Here is a 20011-nt window from a genome sequence, read left to right as displayed (position 1 = left end):
AGCCACCCCTATTCCACACATCATACCCAATAGATTAATACTAATGATACATTTCATGAGAGGGTTGTATTACATTACAACGCATGCTAATACATCGCATGCCATTACATCACGGTTTTTACAACGCAAGTCGTTACGACTTGCGTTGGAGAGCGCTGGACTTAGGAGTAGTATAATTTACTATTACAACTCCAGTCTACATACAGTAGGGAAGGTGTTGGATAGTAAATTATATTATTCCTTGTCCTAGAGCGCCATCCAGCGCAAGTCGTTGTAACAACTTGCATTCTAAAAACCGTGATGTAATGGCATTGCGATGTAACGACCGCGTTGTAAACGACGTTTCCCCAGAAGAGTGCTAATTACTCTCAGATGAGCTTTAATTGTCTGCACATTATTTCTGAGAGCCCACAGAGGAATCCCTGTGGTTCACAATAGTGGATGAGGTTTTTACAGGCAGATAGACTTTCGTGGATCTCAGAGCATTTGCAGTGACCCAAAGATCATTTCCAGTGATCCATGGATCAATAAGCTTTCATGAGGGATGAGTTTTAGCCGTCCAGCCATGACCTTCATAATGGCTCAGATGAGCACCGATGACCCTTGTATGAAGGACATTGTACCACCTAATGCCAGCCATGCTGAGGGAAGAGGAAGGTTACAAATGCTTTGATCTGTCCTTCAAAGTACAAAATTGGCACATCAGTACCAAGACATCCAGGATGAATTGACCTTGTAACTAGTTAGATAGGTGCATGTTATTATTTTCCTAGTCATAAGCCTTTACTTGCTTAGTTTCTTTGTACACCTGGAGATCGCCATCAATGTGGGTATACATTTTACTTTGTGAATTTATCAGGGAAAAGGGGAGTGACTGGAAAATGGGGGATACTCACTCTCTCACATGGTGGAACAACAGATGGACCCTGCCAATATTCAAGATAAGATCAAAAAGTACAGACTCTACAGAACCTTACGATCGGCAAACCAAAATCTGCTGTGCATGCCTAGGATTATCAGATCAAGAGCTGGTGGTCACTCCTTCTCTTTCCTAGCCCCCAACTGCAGGGTATCTCTCCAGAGTCCGCCTTTAAGGCTCTCTTGAAGACACAACTGTTCAAAGAGATATCACTCTGGTTCGCTGTTCTTCCCTTATGCTCCACTGTCCTGATAAGGATTTTCAGGGTTCTTGCTTCTCTTCTACTTTAACCGAGCCCTGGGACGCTCTGGATAGAGCAGGTGCTGCGCTTTATAAAACCATTTCATTCAGTCATTCACTTACTACTAAAGGGGAGTGGTTTAGGGAGAAGTAAGTAGGGGTATAGGGGAAAGTAAAAATGATTTTAGGGAGGGAAATACTAATGCAATCACCCGGACAAAAAGATTAAGACCATTGCTATTCACAAGCGACACTTCTAAAATTACTACTGCACAAAACAGTAGTAAATTTACTCCAGCCCAGCCTTGGAGTAAATCATAAACCACACATGGCCACTCATAGCTAATGCAGCTCTCTTCCATAGAAAATAACGGAGGCAGAGACATGGAACCCAATTTAGAGTTTGGCAGATGGAGTAAAGGCAGTCAGGGTGGTGAAGTGCTTTACATCTGCCTTTATTCTGATCGTCAAATTTCGCAGTTGCTACGCAAGCATTCAATTCCTCTGGAGGAACAACTATGGTGGCAGCTCTTCTGAAGGTCAAGGATCGCTGTCCACTAGACAGAGATCTGTAAATACTGCTGGCGGAAGATTATTACATCTGCTCGCCTGGAGTACAGTGGTCCACCTGCCAAACTCTAAATCAGGTCTCAACAGCGTAACAGACTTTCAATCAAGGTGGTGGTTTTTAAAAGAGAGTGTTTCCTTTGAAGTTGACTGATAATGGGTCACAACTATTCTTGAAGGCCATGGAAGAATTTTTTTGGAGAGAGGCATTTCACTCAAGAATTGTGCTTTGTATCATCCCATGGGGATTGTAGGAAAGTTCAGCGGGACATTGAAGGAGGTCATCCAGTTGGCTGAGTGGCAGGAGGAAATTGAAAACTGATGGCAGCATTTAGGTGGACGCCCCATGCTAGGCATAGAAGAGAGCTCTTTGAGTTATTGAGAGGAGGTGTGCTAACACGGTCCTCTTGCAAGGGTGGGTGAAGTGGCAAGAAGGAAAGTATTTGTGGACCGGAAAGCATGAGCTGTGGGAGATGTCTCAAAGGGAAACGGGGTGTGTATCACTTACAACGCAACTTTTACGTCGTAATGCTGTTACAACGCAGCTATTACAACGCAGGATCCATTACAACGCATGGCATTACAACGCATGGCATTACATCGCAGATGCTATTACAACGCATACCATTACATCGTAAGTATTGGTAAGTATATCATTTATTTTAATTTTATTTAATATTATATAAATGATTTAATTAATATTAATTATAAATAAAAATAAATAAAAATATTTATTAATTTTTTAAAATATTATAAATTAAATTTATTAATTTAAGTAATTTTTTAAATAAATATGAGTATAGGAGTATATGTATAGGTGTACTGAGGTTTTAGGGCAGGGTTTGGGTTTTGGGGTACAGGGGTGTTTTTAGGTTTCAGGGTAGGGTTTGGGTTTTGGGGTACAGGGGTGTTTTTAGGTTTCAGGGTAGGGTTTGGGTTTTGGGGTACAGGGGTGTTTTTAGGTTTCAGGGTAGGGTTTGGGTTTTGGGGTACAGGGGTGTTTTTAGGTTTCAGGGTAGGGTTTGGGTTTTGGGGTACAGGGGTGTTTTTAGGTTTCAGGGTAGGGTTTGGGTTTTGGGGTACAGGGGTGTTTTTAGGTTTCAGGGCAGGGTTTGGGTTTTGGGGTACAGGGGTGTTTTTAGGTTTCAGGGCAGGGTTTGGGTTTTGGGGTACAGGGGTGTTTTTAGGTTTCAGGGCAGGGTTTGGGTTTTGGGGTACAGGGGTGTTTTTAGGTTTCAGGGTAGGGTTTGGGTTTTGGGGTACAGGGGTGTTTTTAGGTTTCAGGGTAGGGTTTGGGTTTTGGGGTACAGGGGTGTTTTTAGGTTTCAGGGCAGGGTTTGGGTTTTGGGGTACAGGAGTGTTTTTAGGTTTCAGGGCAGGGTTTGGGTTTTGGGGTACAGGGGTGTTTTTAGGTTTCAGGGCAGGGTTTGGGTTTTGGGGTACAGGGGTGTTTTTAAGTTAAATAAAATTAATTATATTATATTAATTACATTTCTTAATTAAAATAATTAAATTAAATACATTATTTTAAATAATTTATTTTAATTACAATCAAAAAAATATTTAAATTAAATTAATTTAATTATATTAATTAAATAAAATTAATTACATTTTTTATTAAAATTAATTTAAATAAATAATTACTATTATTTTAATTAAAATAATTTAATTAAATTAAAATAATTACATTTTTTTTAAAAAGGTATACTTACCTATACTTACGATGTAATGCCATGCGTTGTAATAGCATCTGCGATGTAATGCCATGCGTTGTAATGCCATGCGTTGTAATGGATCCTGCGTTGTAAAAATTGCGATGTAACGGTCTGCGTTGTAAAATAACGCGTTGTAACATCATAGATCCGGAAACGGGGTATAATATTTGCAAAACAGTAAGTGAACTCCGAGTGAAAGTAAATGACTTGGTTGTGGTGAAATCACCAAACAATAAACGTGGCTTGTGATTTTTTTTTTAACCTTGAAGGTAGTTTAATGGTTCAAAACTGCTGTCAAAATGGATGGTGGGACTGTCTCTGTCACTGAACACACCAGCCTACTTACAATGCTGTAGTAAATCTTAGAAGTCAACCAAAAAGAAATCTCAACAAAGCCACCCCATTTTTCCAAAGTGGAATATAAAAGGCAGTAGTGGCTGCTACCGGATGGGGGTGGTGGGGCAGGGAGGGTGGGGAGGAGGTGGGTGAATCTAAAAGGATTTAAAAAAAAACACTTACCTAAGTACGGCCGGTCCTACGTCATCATATTCTTCCTAGAGTCTGCAGCAGGAAGCAAATGGGCTCCCAGGATCCCCTAAGCCAATCACAACTCTACAATGCAGCATTGTGATTGGTCTGAGCGCCGTGGTTCAGCGCTCAGCTAGGTACTCAGAGCCTGTGCATGTTCTCCACCCATGCTAGTATGCAGCTTGGGTTGAGAACATACTTAGGGGCCGATTAGGATGGCGGACGGAAATGGGTACTGTCCGCCATGGTGGGGGAAATTTTACTCCCGGCAGCGCCGCGGAGAAACCGCGGTTGGGATTAGGATATTCATGTCACGAAACTCCGACCGCGGCGGACGGAACACAACCAACACCGTCCGCGGTGGACGGAACACAACCAAGTCCGTCCGCGGCGGACGGAGTCCAATGAACAACCACTGCCGCGGACGGAAATGACCGCGGAAAATAAAACATGTACCGCCATCCCTGAGAATACTCCGTGGCCGCAATTAGGATAAATCCGCCCGTACAACGGAACTCACAGCCATCCACGTCCGCGGCGGAAACAATGCAACGAGAACCACAGCATCAGGGCGGAAGGCCAACACGCACAACATCCCTAGCGCCTAACAAATGTATGAAAGTGCACCGCAAGTCCTAAGCAAACATACGAACATTGACAAGGCCCCCCCCCCCCAGCACAAGCCACCATGACACGTCCCAATTATCCAATAATGCACACAAGTCAACACGCCCACCTACCACCTGACTGCCAACAACCATCGAGACACGACTATAAAAAGACACCCCCACACAACCACAATCCCTTGCACCACAGCATTGCTGCCAGCAAGAGGGCCATTCGAGACACTGCTAACTCACATAAAATCACATAGAAGACACCCACCCACCACCCTACCACACAAACACCCACCACACAAATCCTACACATCACACACCACACACCTGCACCTCCCAACTCACTCAACTCACACACTGAGCACCACACACCATGGCACCCAAAAAAAACCCCAAATTCACGGAGACAGAGTTGCGGGTAATGGTAGATGAAATTATCCGTGTGGAGCCCAACATCTTCGGGGCCCAAGTCCAGCAGACGACCGTGGCGCAAAAGAACCACATGTGGGACAGGATCGTCACTCGTGTGAATGCGTCGGGGACTGTGCCGAGGACCAAGCACGACATTCAGAGGCGGTGGCATGACCTTAAGACCAGGGTCAAGGGCATCCGAGCGAAAAACCACGCCAGAGCCAATCTTACTGGCGGTGGCACACCCCCGGAGCCCATACCCTACACCGATTGGGAGGAGAAGGTGCTGGTGATACTACACCCAGAGAGCCTAGACGGCCTTGACGAAGGAGAAGAGACTGGTGAGTACAAACCAAGCACCACGATCAGCACGACATGGTCAGGCTCACACAACTGAGAAGAAACATCCCCCACGCCCCAACCCATGCACGTCGGACACCAACACACTAACATGTCCATGGCTCCCAACAGGCCCCCATGTTCACGGGGAGGGTGGCGGTGGTGGTGGAGGGTGGGGTGTGTGAGAGGCCCAAACTACAACTCCCAACAGGCCCCCATGTGCACGGGGAGGGTGGCGGTGGTGGAGGGTGGGGTGTGTGAGAGGCCCAAACTACAACTCCCAACAGGCCCCCATGTGCACGGGGAGGGTGGCGGTGGTGGAGGGTGGGGTGTGTGAGAGGCCCAAACTACAACTCCCAACAGGCCCCCATGTGCACGGGGAGGGTGGCGGTGGTGGAGGGTGGGGTGTGTGAGAGGCCCAAACTACAACTCCCAACAGGCCCCCATGTGCACGGGGAGGGTGGCGGTGGTGGAGGGTGGGGTGTGTGAGAGGCCCAAACTACAACTCCCAACAGGCCCCCATGTGCACGGGGAGGGTGGCGGTGGTGGAGGGTGGGGTGTGTGAGAGGCCCAAACTACAACTCCCAACAGGCCCCCATGTGCACGGGGAGGGTGGCGGTGGTGGTGGAGGGTGGGGTGTGTGCGACAGGAAACAGAAATGTCTACAAATCAATGTAACCATGTACTGTCCACATTACTGACCTGCTCGATCTTGTCCCTCAGGTGATCGTCAACTGACTGGGGAAAGCAGTACCCGGCCGCCAGCCTCGCCTCCCACACCTACAGGACTCTCTGCCGACGACGACACAGGCAGCTCCGGGGCGGAGGATGGAGCGGGACCAAGCACGCAGCCAGGGCCATCTGGCTCACAGGGACTCCCGGGACCGACCAACGTCGCATGTGTGACTCCCGCGGCACCCGTCTCTGTGATCTGCACAGTCCCCACCACCACCAGTACCACCAGTACCACCAGTACCACCACTACCACCACTACCACGAGCACCACGACTCCTGCCGGTGCCACCCAGCATGACCCAGCGCGCAACGCTGGTCCAACGGCCCCACACACAAGCAGGGTGAGTGGGCCACAAACACAGGCAACGGGACAACTGCCAATCAGGCGACCCACACACCGCCGGTCAGAGGAGGGACAGCTACCCGAGCCAGTGGCACAGTCCCTACAAGCTCTTGCCAGGTGCCAGGCCTCATACGACCGGTCCCAGGCAAACGCTGATCGTGTTCACGAGGACTCAGTGGACAACACCAACAGCCTGCGCGAGATCTCTGGCATCCTTGGCCAGATGTTGGTGATCATGGGCCAGCAGGCAACGATGTGGAGGGAATGGGTTGCCCGGAACAACCCCCCCCCTCCTCCACCATGTGTGTCAGCGCCACCGCCACCGTCACCTCCGCCTCCCCCGTCGCCTCCGCCTCCGCCTCCACCGCCGCCACCACCACCTGAGCCCCTGGCGACGGATGTGGCCCATCACCAACCTGCCCTCCCAGCTGCCTCTGTACCACCTCCGAGACGGAGGGGGCGTCCGAGGCAGGAAGTAGCTGAGAGCAGTGTTGGAGCGCCAGGCACACGCTCCAAGAGGGGACGACCTTGACAATGCCACTGCCTGTGCCAGACATTCACCCTGCAAACCATCCTGTCCCACATAGACAATCATTGCCACTGGTCTGCTGGACTAGCCTGACACCCCCCAATGTGGTGTCAGCACGGACATTTCATCTGCCATTACCTACAACTCCAACTCCCTCCCTCCCACTTACTTGTATATATTCACCAGCACAAAAGCACAACCTGTCAATAAATTGCATTTACTCACACAATGATGTTTTGCCTCCATGTTTATTCACATGATTGCCATCAGATACAGACGTAAACAGGTACAGGGATCATAGTCGCACATGATCATGGCGCTGCGGGAGTGACCTAGAGAAAACCAGAGACAGCAAACACACGTCAGTAAAGAGATTCACACACATCACAACACAATGCACAGCAACATTACACAAACGACAACCATCACACAAGCATGGGATGGGAGCACACACATCATGGACACTCCTATGTCCAAAGACATGAAGACACACATGTGCAACCATCACAAACCACACCCAGCTGAATAACCCCATATCCACACAACACCAGATAACATACATGAGGCATTGTCAACCGCCACTAGAGGTAGATACTCACATTCAAGGGAAGTAGCGATCAATGAGCTGGCGCCTCTGGTCCACACCTTCCTCCTCACCACTATCCTCATCAGTCGACATGGGTGGGATGGGAGGCCGAGGAACTCCTTCGTCTTCAGGGTCCAACAGCAGTTCAATGTCATTGCGTACTGCCAGGTTGTGGAGCATGCAGCAGGCAATCACGATCTTGCATACTTTTCCTGGTGAGTAAGGCAGTGCCCCTCCGGTCTTATCGAGGCACCGAAACCTAGACTTCAGCAGTCCAAAGGTACGTTCGATGACTCTCCGTGTCCTTCCATGTGCCTCATTGTACCGCATTTCACCCGCCGTCCTCGGATTACGTAGGGGACTGAGGAGCCAGGGCCGGTTTGGGTAAGCCGAGTCGCCTATGTAGGGGGATGACAGAGACAAACATCAGAACAAGATATGGTGGGTACCCCATGCAACACAGAGATCACAAGAGTCCCCACTGCACACTCACCAACAAGCCACGCTTGACCGGGTGGCAGATTTGCCATGAGTCGTGGGACATTGCTGGTTCGCATGATGTGGGCGTCATGTGCGGATCCAGGAAATCTTGCACACACATGGGAGATGATGTTGCTCGCCAGGCACACCACCTGCACGTTCAGCGAATGAAAGTGTTTCCGATTCCTGAACACTTGTTCGCGTGCCCGTGGTGGAATGAGCGCGATGTGCGTGCCATCAATTGAGCCCACAACGTGAGGTATGTGGCCCAGTGCATAGAAACCAGCTTTGACAGCTGGCAACTCTTCCGGACGTGGGAAATGTATGTACTCATCCTTGTACAGCATCATAGCTGTTAACACATCCCGAAGAACCGTGCTGAACATTGCCTGTGACATACCCCCGGCACCTCCAACTGTATACTGAAATGTGCCAGTAGCGAAGAAATGTAGTACCGCCATGACCTTTGCAGTGGGTGTAAACGAGCCAGGATACGTTCTACGTGGCTGCAGATGAGGAGCCAATTGAGCCACAAGCTCCAGCAACCGACGTCGATCCAGCCTGAATTTCCGAATCACCTCCTCGTCTACCATATCCTCCAGCTGAGTGTATGGGCGATGCACATTTGGAGCCCTCCTGTGTGGGAGAGAGATGTAACTTAGGTCAACGTACAAACGACGCATACGTGTACAACTCCATCACATGTGTACCTTACTGACATAACTCCAGTCGTCACCCTAATGTATCGTAGACACATCACAGACACTCATGCAACTGCATGCACACAAACGATAAGTTTACACACGCCATGTCATCAGGCACAAATGCCACCACCAATGATGATGTGCATACGGTAATGACATGCATGGTGACAGAACGTATAAATCACATACACGGAATGCATGTGTACCACCACCACTGTAGTCACCTCGACACAACAATAAACCGACAACAGATGCATGAATTGGCCACACAGCCGTGATGTACTGTGTAGTTGTGAAGATGTAACAACGTCTGTAGGGTCAAACCCGACGTCAACACGTACGAATGCACATCTGTTGGCCATTGTGTGCCGACCGATGTCCATTGTATGGACACACATGCTATATTGTATGACATATGACCTTTCACAATCACGCTCACATCCCTCATGACGCAACTGCACACAACACATCACGGTGCAGCGTCTGACAAGATCACATATTTGGCGCCGCCATGGCGGTGCTCAACTTCCGCTACTTCCCAAAGGCAGAATGCGGACTGCGTCCCTCTTCCCATTGGCTGCATGTGCAGGGACCGTGACGGGCACACATCGGCAACCGCACGTGCAAGCTTCAGGCACGGATGCTTCAGTTGCAACAATGTACTATCACTGGCGCCTCCATGGCGGGGCACGTACACAGCGGGGGAGGTGCAGGCCTATACACCCTGCAGATGTACTCAATGGACATGCCAGTTCATGACCCCCCTTACAGTCACCTTGCATCATCCACCGTACACCGGCCGGAGCGGCCGGCCCATGAACAACCGCCGTGCCCGGCCATGAACACAACCGCCATGGCCGTGCCCGGCCATGAACAACCGCCGTGCCCGGCCATGAACACAACCGCCATGGCCGTGCCCGGCCATGAACAACCGCCGTGCCCGGCCATGAACACAACCGCCATGGCCGTGCCCGGCCATGAACAACCGCCGGTCCCGGCCATGGCGGTTGTGTTCATGGCCGGGCACGGCGGATGTTCATGGGCCGGCCGCTCCGGCCGGTGTACGGTGGATGATGCAAGGTGACTGTAAGGGGGGTCATGAACTGGCATGTCCATTGAGTACATCTGCAGGGTGTATAGGCCTGCACCTCCCCCGCTGTGTACGTGCCCCGCCATGGAGGCGCCAGTGATAGTACATTGTTGCAACTGAAGCATCCGTGCCTGAAGCTTGCACGTGCGGTTGCCGATGTGTGCCCGTCACGGTCCCTGCACATGCAGCCAATGGGAAGAGGGACGCTGGCCGCATACGGCCAATCGCAAGTAGCGGAAGCTGTGCACCGCAACAACAGGGCCAGTCATTGGCCCATTTCACGATCACGCTCCCAGGGCTGACCAATTGCTGGCGACGTATGCCACTGACACGTGCTGAGGGCCCTATATATGTGTCTTGGCCAACATGAAACTTCCTACCCTGGGGACCAGTGCTGCCTGTGACCATCACCTCGACCTGCTGCTGCTGCTGAGCTGACCACCGACTGCTGCCTGTGACCATCACCTCGACCTGCTGCTGCTGCTGAGCTGACCACCGACTGCTGCCTGTGACCATCACCTCGACCTGCTGCTGCTGCTGAGCTGACCACCGACTGCTGCTCTAGTGCCATACTCCGTGATCTTGCCATGTCGAGAGGCAAAGAGATCCGGTCTCGACCCTTCACCGCCGCGGAGCTTGATGTCCTCGTGGACGGTGTACTCCGCAACTATGGACGCCTCTACGGCGCACCGGGACGGGTGGTAAGTGCAGTGTGGGACATGTTGGTGTGCATGAGGGGGCCAAATGATCAGGCCTATTTATATCTTAGCTGTGTAGTGTGGGCTAGACATATGTTCCTGATTGTGCATGGCTGCTGACAGTAACGTCTTGCCCCTATGTGTGTGACAGGCCACCTGTCCACTGACTTAAACCCTTTTGTCTCCCATCATGGTAGGTCAAGCTGCACCTTCGCAAGGACCTGTGGAGGACCATAGCACGGGAAGTACGGGCATTGGGGGTGTGCAACAGACGACATACACACTGCCACAAACGCTGGGACGACATTTCCAGGCCGGTGCAAGAATGTAGCGGAAGTAACACTGGGCCTGATTCCAAGGACGCCCCGTCTGGCCCGACGCTCCATGACCCCTCTCATGCACCGTATCATTGCAGTGACGCATCCTGAACTGGCCGAACGTCTGAGTGCCGATCAACAGCAAACTAGCGGTGAGCATACTGTCTGTGTAGGAAACTTGTGAGTGCTATGCATGTATTGGTGCACAGACACACCATTGAGTTCCGTGTTGCGTATGTATGCCTGTGATGGCATTTTGGTCCCATTGGGTGGTACTCATTTGACATCCAGGTCCGCCATGTTGACACGCCACTTGCTTAGTAGTTGAGTGTTAAAGCACATCCCCTAGTGGTCCATGTCCCCATGGCAGAAAATGTGAGGATGACTGGTAGGGGTGGGCCATGTGCAGGCTGAGGGCTCATGAACCTTTGTCTGCTATGTGATTTGGCTATCCTGTTCCTTCTGTACGTGAGTGTGCCCATGACTCACACATCTTTTCTGTGCATTTCAGCTTTGACAGAGGACACTCAGCCACAGACGGTGGAGAGTAGCCGAGGAAATGAGTCCGGCTCAGACTTCGCACACACGCAGACTGACACGGAGGAGGCCAGCGCCGGAGAGGGGGACAGGACCGTCCCTGAGGACTCGCATGTGGAGACACCATCGTCCTCCTCGTCGGACACTCTTGGTGAGCCTGCACTGTTGTCACAGACTGGGAGTGGGCACTCATCACCTTCTGTCGGAAGACAGCACACAGGGCCCACACTTCCGCCAACTGCACCATGTATTGTTCGTGGCCGAAGGAGTAGGGGGAGCAGAGTGGCGTTCGGTGCAGGCACCGCTGCCCCTGCCACGGTGAGCCAAAATGCACTGTGTGCTGAGGCCGTTGATCTGCTGCGACAGCTGTGTGTGGGTCAGACCAATATGACAAATGCTTTCCAGGATCATGATAGGAAGTTGGGGCAGGTGGTGGCATTCATGGAAGGGATGCATGGCGATCTTGCAGGTCTACACAGGACAGTGCAGTCATTGGCAAGCAGTGTGTCGTCTGCAATAGTACAGTCGAATGAACAGGGTGCTACTTCTGTTTCCCCATCTACACCGCTGGATGTCTCAGGGGGTAGTGATTATTCAGAGCAGGACTCAAATACAGGTTATTGCACTAGAAGCAGCGTCAGACAGCACGTCAGGGCACGCAGGGCACAGACCCCATCCCCTAGATCAGCTAAATCTGTTCACGTAGACGACGTCAGATGCACTGGAGTACACACACAGGATCCACAAGTGTTGTTGGGGGACATGCCTTCCGGAGCTACACAGGCATTCAACACGAAAGGTACTCCGAAGGCAAGGGATACTCACATGTCCATGGACTGTTCCTTGGACAAGGCCAGTCAGAAGACAAAGGCACCTACTGAGAGCAGGGAGACTCCCAAGAGCAGGCCCACAGCAGTGGATAGGAACACTCCCAAGGACAGTGAGAAGACTAAGGCACCTACTAAGAGCAGGGAGACTCCCAAGAGCAGGCCCACATCAGTGGATAGGAACACTCCCAAGGACAGTGAGAAGACTAAGGCACCTACTGAGAGCAGGGAGACCCCCAAGAGCAGGCCCACAGCAGTGGATAGGAACACTCCCAAGGACAGTGAGAAGACTAAGGCACCTACTGAGAGCAGGGAGACCCCCAAGAGCAGGCCCACAGCAGTGGATAGGAACACTCCCAAGGACAGTGAGAAGACTAAGGCACCTACTGAGAGCAGGGAGACCCCCAAGAGCAGGCCCACAGCAGTGGATAGGAACACTCCCAAGGACAGTGAGAAGACTAAGGCACCTACTGAGAGCAGGGAGACCCCCAAGAGCAGGCCCACAGCAGTGGATAGGAACACTCCCAAGGACAGTGAGAAGACTAAGGCACCTACTGAGAGCAGGGAGACCCCCAAGAGCAGGCCCACAGCAGTGGATAGGAACACTCCCAAGGACAGTGAGAAGACTAAGGCACCTACTGAGAGCAGGGAGACCCCCAAGAGCAGGCCCACAGCAGTGGATAGGAACACTCCCAAGGACAGTGAGAAGACTAAGGCACCTACTGAGAGCAGGGAGACCCCCAAGAGCAGGCCCACAGCAGTGGATAGGAACACTCCCAAGGACAGTGAGAAGACTAAGGCACCTACTAAGAGCAGGGAGACTCCCAAGAGCAGGCCCACAGCAGTGGATAGGAACACTCCCAAGGGCAGCGACACACACAGGGAGCAGGTGTCTGCTGGAGGCAGGTGCACCACAGACGACAAGTCTGCTGGCAGGAACAGGGCGGCGAGCAGGGCACAGGCTACATCCAGAGACAACACTCCACCTAAGGATAAGGCACATCCTACGGACAAGGCATCTAGCATGGACAATGGCGCAATCAAGGACAGGCATACTTCACCCCTGGCTGCACTGAGGCTGATGTTTTCTACTAAACGCCAAACTGATGTCTCCGCGGCGGAGTCCCCCCATACCTCCACTCCCATCCAGGCCAGTCAGAAGCAGAGGAGGGTGTCCCCTGTTGTTGCATCCCCCATTACACATCATTCCGAGTCCAGGCGGCAGGCACAGAGCAAACGACAAGCAGGCTCCAGCACGTCCCCCGAAACCAGATCCCCGGCAGCAGTTGCTCCACCTATACTGGGTGGTGATTCTTTGGAGTCCCCACCACTTGGCAGTCCTGTCCTGTCCAGGGTGCACTCACACCTCCCTAAGAAACGCAGACACACACCATTGACACCTGCAAACCCCGATTTGGCTCTAGGTGAGCTATCCCCAGCTCCCAGGCCCACCCTGCCTCCTGGCCCATACAGCCCTGTGGCTCATCATTTCAGTTGTCCCAGTGGCGCCGGTGCAGTTGACTCTCATGTATCAGATGGTGGCACAGTGTCAGTTGTGCCCTCTCCTGTTGCAGGTCCTGGCAGTGTATCTGGGTCTATGGCTCACGTGTCAGTTAGAAGATCTGTGGCTGTGTTGCACACTCCTGTTTCTGGTGCTGGCAGTCTGTCTGGGTCAGTGGCTCACGTGTCAGTGACTACATCTGTGGCTGTGTCTCACACTCCTGTTGCTGGTGCTGCCAGTGTGTCTGGGTCCGTGGCCCATGTGTGTGTCACTCGGGCTGTGGCTGTGTCTCACACTCCTGTTGCTGGTGCTGCCAGTGTGTCTGGGTCCGTGGCCCATGTGTGTGTCACTCGGGCTGTGGCTGTGTCTCACACTCCTGTTGCTGGTGCTGCCAGTGTGTCTGGGTCCGTGGCCCATGTGTGTGTCACTCGGGCTGTGGCTGTGTCTCACACTCCTGTTGCTGGTGCTGCCAGTGTGTCTGGGTCCGTGGCCCATGTGTGTGTCACTCGGGCTGTGGCTGTGTCTCACACTCCTGTTGCTGGTGCTGCCAGTGTGTCCGAGGCAGGTAGTTCACGCAGTCCCCCCTGATTCTGTGATGTGACGTGCTGTACACTTCACTCAAATGTTAATTCACATGGTGTGTCCATTGAGAACTGCGTGGCACTCTTGTGGTCCCTGTGACGGGTTGGTAGGGACACGTAGTTGTGCTGCCTCTGATGTACCTGCTCTGTAATGCACAATGCCCTGTTGATGCTCTGATACTGGCCTCTCGTTACCTGCCTCTGATGTACCTGCTCTGTAATGCACAATGCCCTGTTGATGCTCTGATACTGCATGCTGCCCTCTCGTTACCTGCCTATGATGTACCTGCTCTGTTGGCCACACTGCCCTGTTGCTGTTCTGATACTGCATTCTGCCCTCTCATGTGCTGCCAGTGATGTGACTGTTCTGTGCAATGGACTGTTGATGCACTTGGCCCCTCTCACGTGCTGCCTCTGATGGAGCTGTTCTGTGCAATGGACTGTTGATGCACTTGGCCCCTCTCACGTGCTGCCTCTGATGGAGCTGTTCTGTGCAATGGACTGTTGATGCACTTGGCCCCTCTCACGTGCTGCCTCTGATGGAGCTGTTCTGTGCAATGGACTGTTGATGCACTTAGCCCCTCTCACGTGCTGCCTCTGATGTACCTGCTCTGTTGGCCACACTGCCCTGTTGCTGTTCTGATACTGCATTCTGCCCTCTCATGTGCTGCCAGTGATGTGACTGTTCTGTGCAATGGACTGTTGATGCACTTGGCCCCTCTCACGTGCTGCCTCTGATGGAGCTGTTCTGTGCAATGGACTGTTGATGCACTTAGCCCCTCTCACGTGCTGCCTCTGATGTACCTGCTCTGTTGGCCACACTGCCCTGTTGCTGTTCTGATACTGCATTCTGCCCTCTCATGTGCTGCCAGTGATGTGACTGTTCTGTGCAATGGACTGTTGATGCACTTGGCCCCTCTCACGTGCTGCCTCTGATGGAGCTGTTCTGTGCAATGGACTGTTGATGCACTTGGCCCCTCTCACGTGCTGCCTCTGATGTACCTGCTCTGTACTCTACAATGCCCTGTTGATGCTCTGATACTGCATACTGCCCTCTCGTTACCTGCCTCTGATGTACCTGCTCTGTACTCTACAATGCCCTGTTGATGCTCTGATACTGCATACTGGCCTCTCGTTACCTGCCTATGATGTACCTGCTCTGTAATGCACAATGCCCTGTTGATGCTCTGATACTGCATACTGCCCTCTCGTTACCTGCCTCTGATGTACCTGCTCTGTAATGCACAATGCCCTGTTGATGCTCTGATACTGCATACTGCCCTCTCGTTACCTGCCTATGATGTACCTGCTCTGTACTCTACAATGCCCTGTTGATGCTCTGATACTGCATACTGGCCTCTCGTTACCTGCCTATGATGTACCTGCTCTGTAATGCACAATGCCCTGTTGATGCTCTGATACTGCATACTGCCCTCTCGTTACCTGCCTCTGATGTACCTGCTCTGTAATGCACAATGCCCTGTTGATGCTCTGATACTGCATACTGCCCTCTCGTTACCTGCCTATGATGTACCTGCTCTGTACTCTACAATGCCCTGTTGATGCTCTGATACTGCATACTGGCCTCTCGTTACCTGCCTATGATGTACCTGCTCTGTAATGCACAATGCCCTGTTGATGCTCTGATACTGCATACTGCCCTCTCGTTACCTGCCTCTGATGTACCTGCTCTGTAATGCACAATGCCCTGTTGATGCTCTGATACTGCATACTGCCCTCTCGTTACCTGCCTATGATGTACCTGCTCTGTACTCTACAATGCCCTGTTGATGCTCTGATACTGCATACTGGCCTCTCGTTACCTGCCTATGATGTACCTGCTCTGTAATGCACAATGCCCTGTTGATGCTCTGATACTGCATACTGCCCTCTCGTTACCTGCCTCTGATGTACCTGCTCTGTAATGCACAATGCCCTGTTGATGCTCTGATACTGCATACTGCCCTCTCGTTACCTGCCTATGATGTACCTGCTCTGTACTCTACAATGCCCTGTTGATGCTCTGATACTGCATGCTGCCCTCTCGTTACCTGCTATGTTGTACCTGCTCTGGTGCCCACTTTGCCCATGTTCACGCATACACTGTGATTTGACCCCTATTATTTGACAATAAAGGTAGTCTATCAAGTCTCGTGGTCTGTCGTTGTCATTCCTGCTTGCGTCCTGCTAATGTGTATTCGTATATGCTTCTCATCAGTGGTTTCGGTAACATGACACTCCCCCTCCCTACGTCACGTCCCTTGCTGGTATTCCCCTCCAGACAGCCAATGGTTTGTACCTTACCTGCGTCGTCGTCCATAGTAGGCCATGACTAGGACGTGGTGGATCGCGAAGAGCATCGGGAAAGCGTGTAGCGCCGGGTCCATGGTGGTGGTCAGCTTGCGGTGGGTATCTCGGCTGTGTCACCTATGTTCGCTGTGGGGATTCCGCCGTGTTAAGACAGGTTGTTTTTCCGCAGCGGTTTTATGTGTGTTTTCCGCCATCTTGATTTGGGGGACGGTCTTCGACGTCAGTGCGTACGGCGGAGCGTTTGGATGTGTTCCGTCCGCCGCGTGGTCGTGTGTAGTTGGCCGGCGGAGCGTGTTTTTCCGTCGCGGACGGAAATTTGACACGTTTTCCTATCCTGATATGGCGGACGGAGTATCCGCGGCAGGCGGACACGGAAAAGGCTTTTTCCGCCTACTCCAGGGCCGCGGTGGCTCTTCCGTCCGCCATCCTGATCGACCCCTTAGTGTGCATGACTGTTTTTCTGGCCTGAGATGGCCGGCCAAACTGTCATGCACAATTGGAGAGGGCCACCACTCCTTTCCCCTGCAGTTCTCTGGCATCACGGAGCGAATATAACATGTTACACGGCATGCTTTTACTTTGCCTTCTATTGCAACAGAGTTGTTACAACGACCATGTTGTTAGAACGCGATACCTTTACATCGCAAGTCATTAGATCAACTTGCTGTAGGGGGCGCGCTGGACTTAGGTATAGTATAATTTACTATTCCAATTCCAGTGTGCACAACAGTTGGGAAGATGTTGGAAAAGCAAATTATACTATTCCTTAGGTTAGAGCGCTCCCCTACAGCAAGCTGATCTAATGACATGCGAGGTAAAGGTATCGGGTTCTAACAACGCGATCGTTGTAACAACCGTGTTGTAATTGTACCGTGATGTAATGACAGTGTTGTAAACGCTGTTTCCCCCCAGAGCCCAGCCCCACCTACAAGAAACAACTAAGCCACAGCAGTTGGAAAAATAAAATGATAAGAAGATTGCATTATTATCATGTTATGTTTCCTTTTGTCACTGCACGGAGAGCAGTGGGGCGATGCTCCCTCGCCTTAGTAGAGGAGACATCCTACAAATTCCTGTGCCATCATTGTAGGAGCTAGAGACTGTAGTGGGCCCAAGGCGCTACAGGCCCTGATGCACACAAAGAAAATGGACCCTCCTATGAAGCAGCCAAAGTAGGCAGGACCTATTGGAAACAGTGTTTCCAAGCCTTTATTCGACTTTGTCAAAACAGTTCCTATATATTTTTCCTATAAAAAAACACACAACGGTTTTTGCATCATTCATCGGTTCATTGACTCGTCTGAGGCTGAGCAGTGAGGAGCATCCGTCAGTTTATTTCCAATCCATCTACATCTTTCTCTCATGCTTCTGCCCATTTCGCTCCCTCATTCAGCCGCGGCCCATTCAGGTAAGAGAGGTGGGAAGGGTTTCAACAGATGACGACAAGGGAAAATTAATTATTTATTTAATTTTCCCATGAGGTCGTCTGTCAAATCCCCCTCGCCCCCCAACCCGGCCCCACCGCCCACCGCTCTTACCTACAAGGGCCGCGGCTGCCCTCACTGCGAGTCCTTCTACCCACTTACCTTTTAACTCAGATTATACATGTGCTATGTTCCCAGAGTGCTGCTGCTGCTGTATCATGGCTATCTCAGAGTGCCTGGCGGGAGGATAAGACCGTACGGCTCATGCTCTGCATTTTTTGATGATGCATTTTAGTCCCCATCCCTTGCTTTATCTTTCTGCTGGCCATGTGCATAGCGAGGTGTGTTCACATCAGCCATACAACCAAACAAGATGTTGGGTAAATTGTGTTAAAGGAAAAAAAGATGAAAGATGTAAAATGAAAACAATTTGGAATTTTATGGAGTGAAGAGCAACTGAAGATTGAAAAGGGGAACGTCGTTCATCTGCTGCTTCCCTAGCTTGTCGGGCTGCCTAATTACCTAAAACAAATGTGAACCTGTTAAAAAAGGCTGTTAGAAAACTAAATGTTATTTAGTAGCACTGTATCACTACAAATAACAACATCGCCAAATCTTAGGTGAGCTTAGCCCCAAAGTAGCACTTTTCAAAAATAAAACGCACTCTTTGAGTGAACCAACCAAACTTTTGTTTTCAATTGGTATCATTTTGAATCATTCATAAGGTCAACTTCTTATGACAGATTCGTTAATGTATTGCAAATCGGAGTATCTGATGGAGTACGTCATCACTGGCATTAATAATAATTGTATTGGAGTGCAAACCTCCTTAAAGCAAACTTTTCCTTTGCTTGTTTGAATTTGATACTTCAACGACTTGCTTTTCTTTATCAATTCCACCTTCTTAAACCTGAAAAGAGACTTACTTGAGTGTTCTCAAAAAGTATTTATTTAATGCAATTACGAAACTAGTATTGGCAGTCCAAGAAAAGTACCACTAGTCGGAAAGACTGACTCGGAGGCAAATATCGGTTTTTCTAACTTAAACACGGAAAGCTCATTCAAATTTATGTACTAAAGTATAAACATATTTTTAAAATGAAATGTCGACTTTTTGACGTAGAGGATTCCGAATATTTTCAGGCTCTATTCTCGGTCTATAACGTTTTGATGAATTTCTTATGTTCCAGTGCTTTTGTTGGACGACTTAAGAACCAAAGATGTGTTGATTAATTGCCACTGACTAAACCGCCGAGTTGCTGCTCACAAACTGGGTCCCGTGCCAGGTCTCTCCGAAGTAAACAAAGGAAGTTCCTCACTCATAATGACCACTAGGTGTCACTACTATATCGATGGATGTATAATATTTCTAACCATTTTCTTAAACGTAGTCCTAAACTGCATGTTAGTCGGAATTGGGGATGGTATTTACCGCATTCCATTTCCGGGGATGGGGTGTTTACCGGTTACTGTACATACCTCCTATTGCGCGTTGGTCGAGTAAAAACGAGGGAGCACATTTACAAGCCCCTTGCGCCACTTTTGCGTAATTTTCCCCATGTTAAAAATGACCTAAAAGTGGCGCCGGGGGCTTGTAAATCTGCCCGAGGTGTTTATCACACTGAATTCCACATGGGTGGCCTTTTTCGGTGTTTTTTTCTTGAGACATCTTTTCCGTTTTTTTCCTCGTGAAATCTGTTAGGCGAAAACAGCGGAGTAAATATCCCACACCCGAGTCAATCCACCACATGACATTTACTTCATAACATAATTTTGATAAACTAATCAGAATTTAGCACTTTTTCAGACCCAGAGCGGCAGATTACAAGCCCCTTGCTCCTTTTTTATGCCACCGTTGCGTCACTTTTGTGATGCAGCGGCGGTGCATAGCCAGCGCCATGCTGCGTGGTATTTACAAAGTGACGCATCTGGGAGATGCATAACATTGTAAAGCCCTGCGCCACATGTAGGCATTCCGGCCCAGGGGGAGGCGTTCCGGCACAGAAACGCCTC

At 50.6% G+C, this 20011-nt stretch overlaps 1 protein-coding gene across 5 annotated transcripts in view; it reads left to right on the top strand.

Moving 5' to 3' along the window:
• Positions 1–20011, top strand: part of LOC144822437 (transient receptor potential cation channel subfamily V member 1-like) — a 238168-nt gene that overhangs the window by 88492 nt on the left and 129665 nt on the right. The gene's annotated exons all lie outside the window — the stretch shown is intronic.

Source organism: Lissotriton helveticus, chromosome 3_1, assembly GCF_964261635.1.
Source record: "Lissotriton helveticus chromosome 3_1, aLisHel1.1, whole genome shotgun sequence".
In the NCBI taxonomy this organism is placed as follows: domain Eukaryota; kingdom Metazoa; phylum Chordata; class Amphibia; order Caudata; family Salamandridae; genus Lissotriton; species Lissotriton helveticus.
Note: the sequence above shows the minus strand (reverse complement) of the source record. Positions and strands in the feature narration are given on the sequence as shown.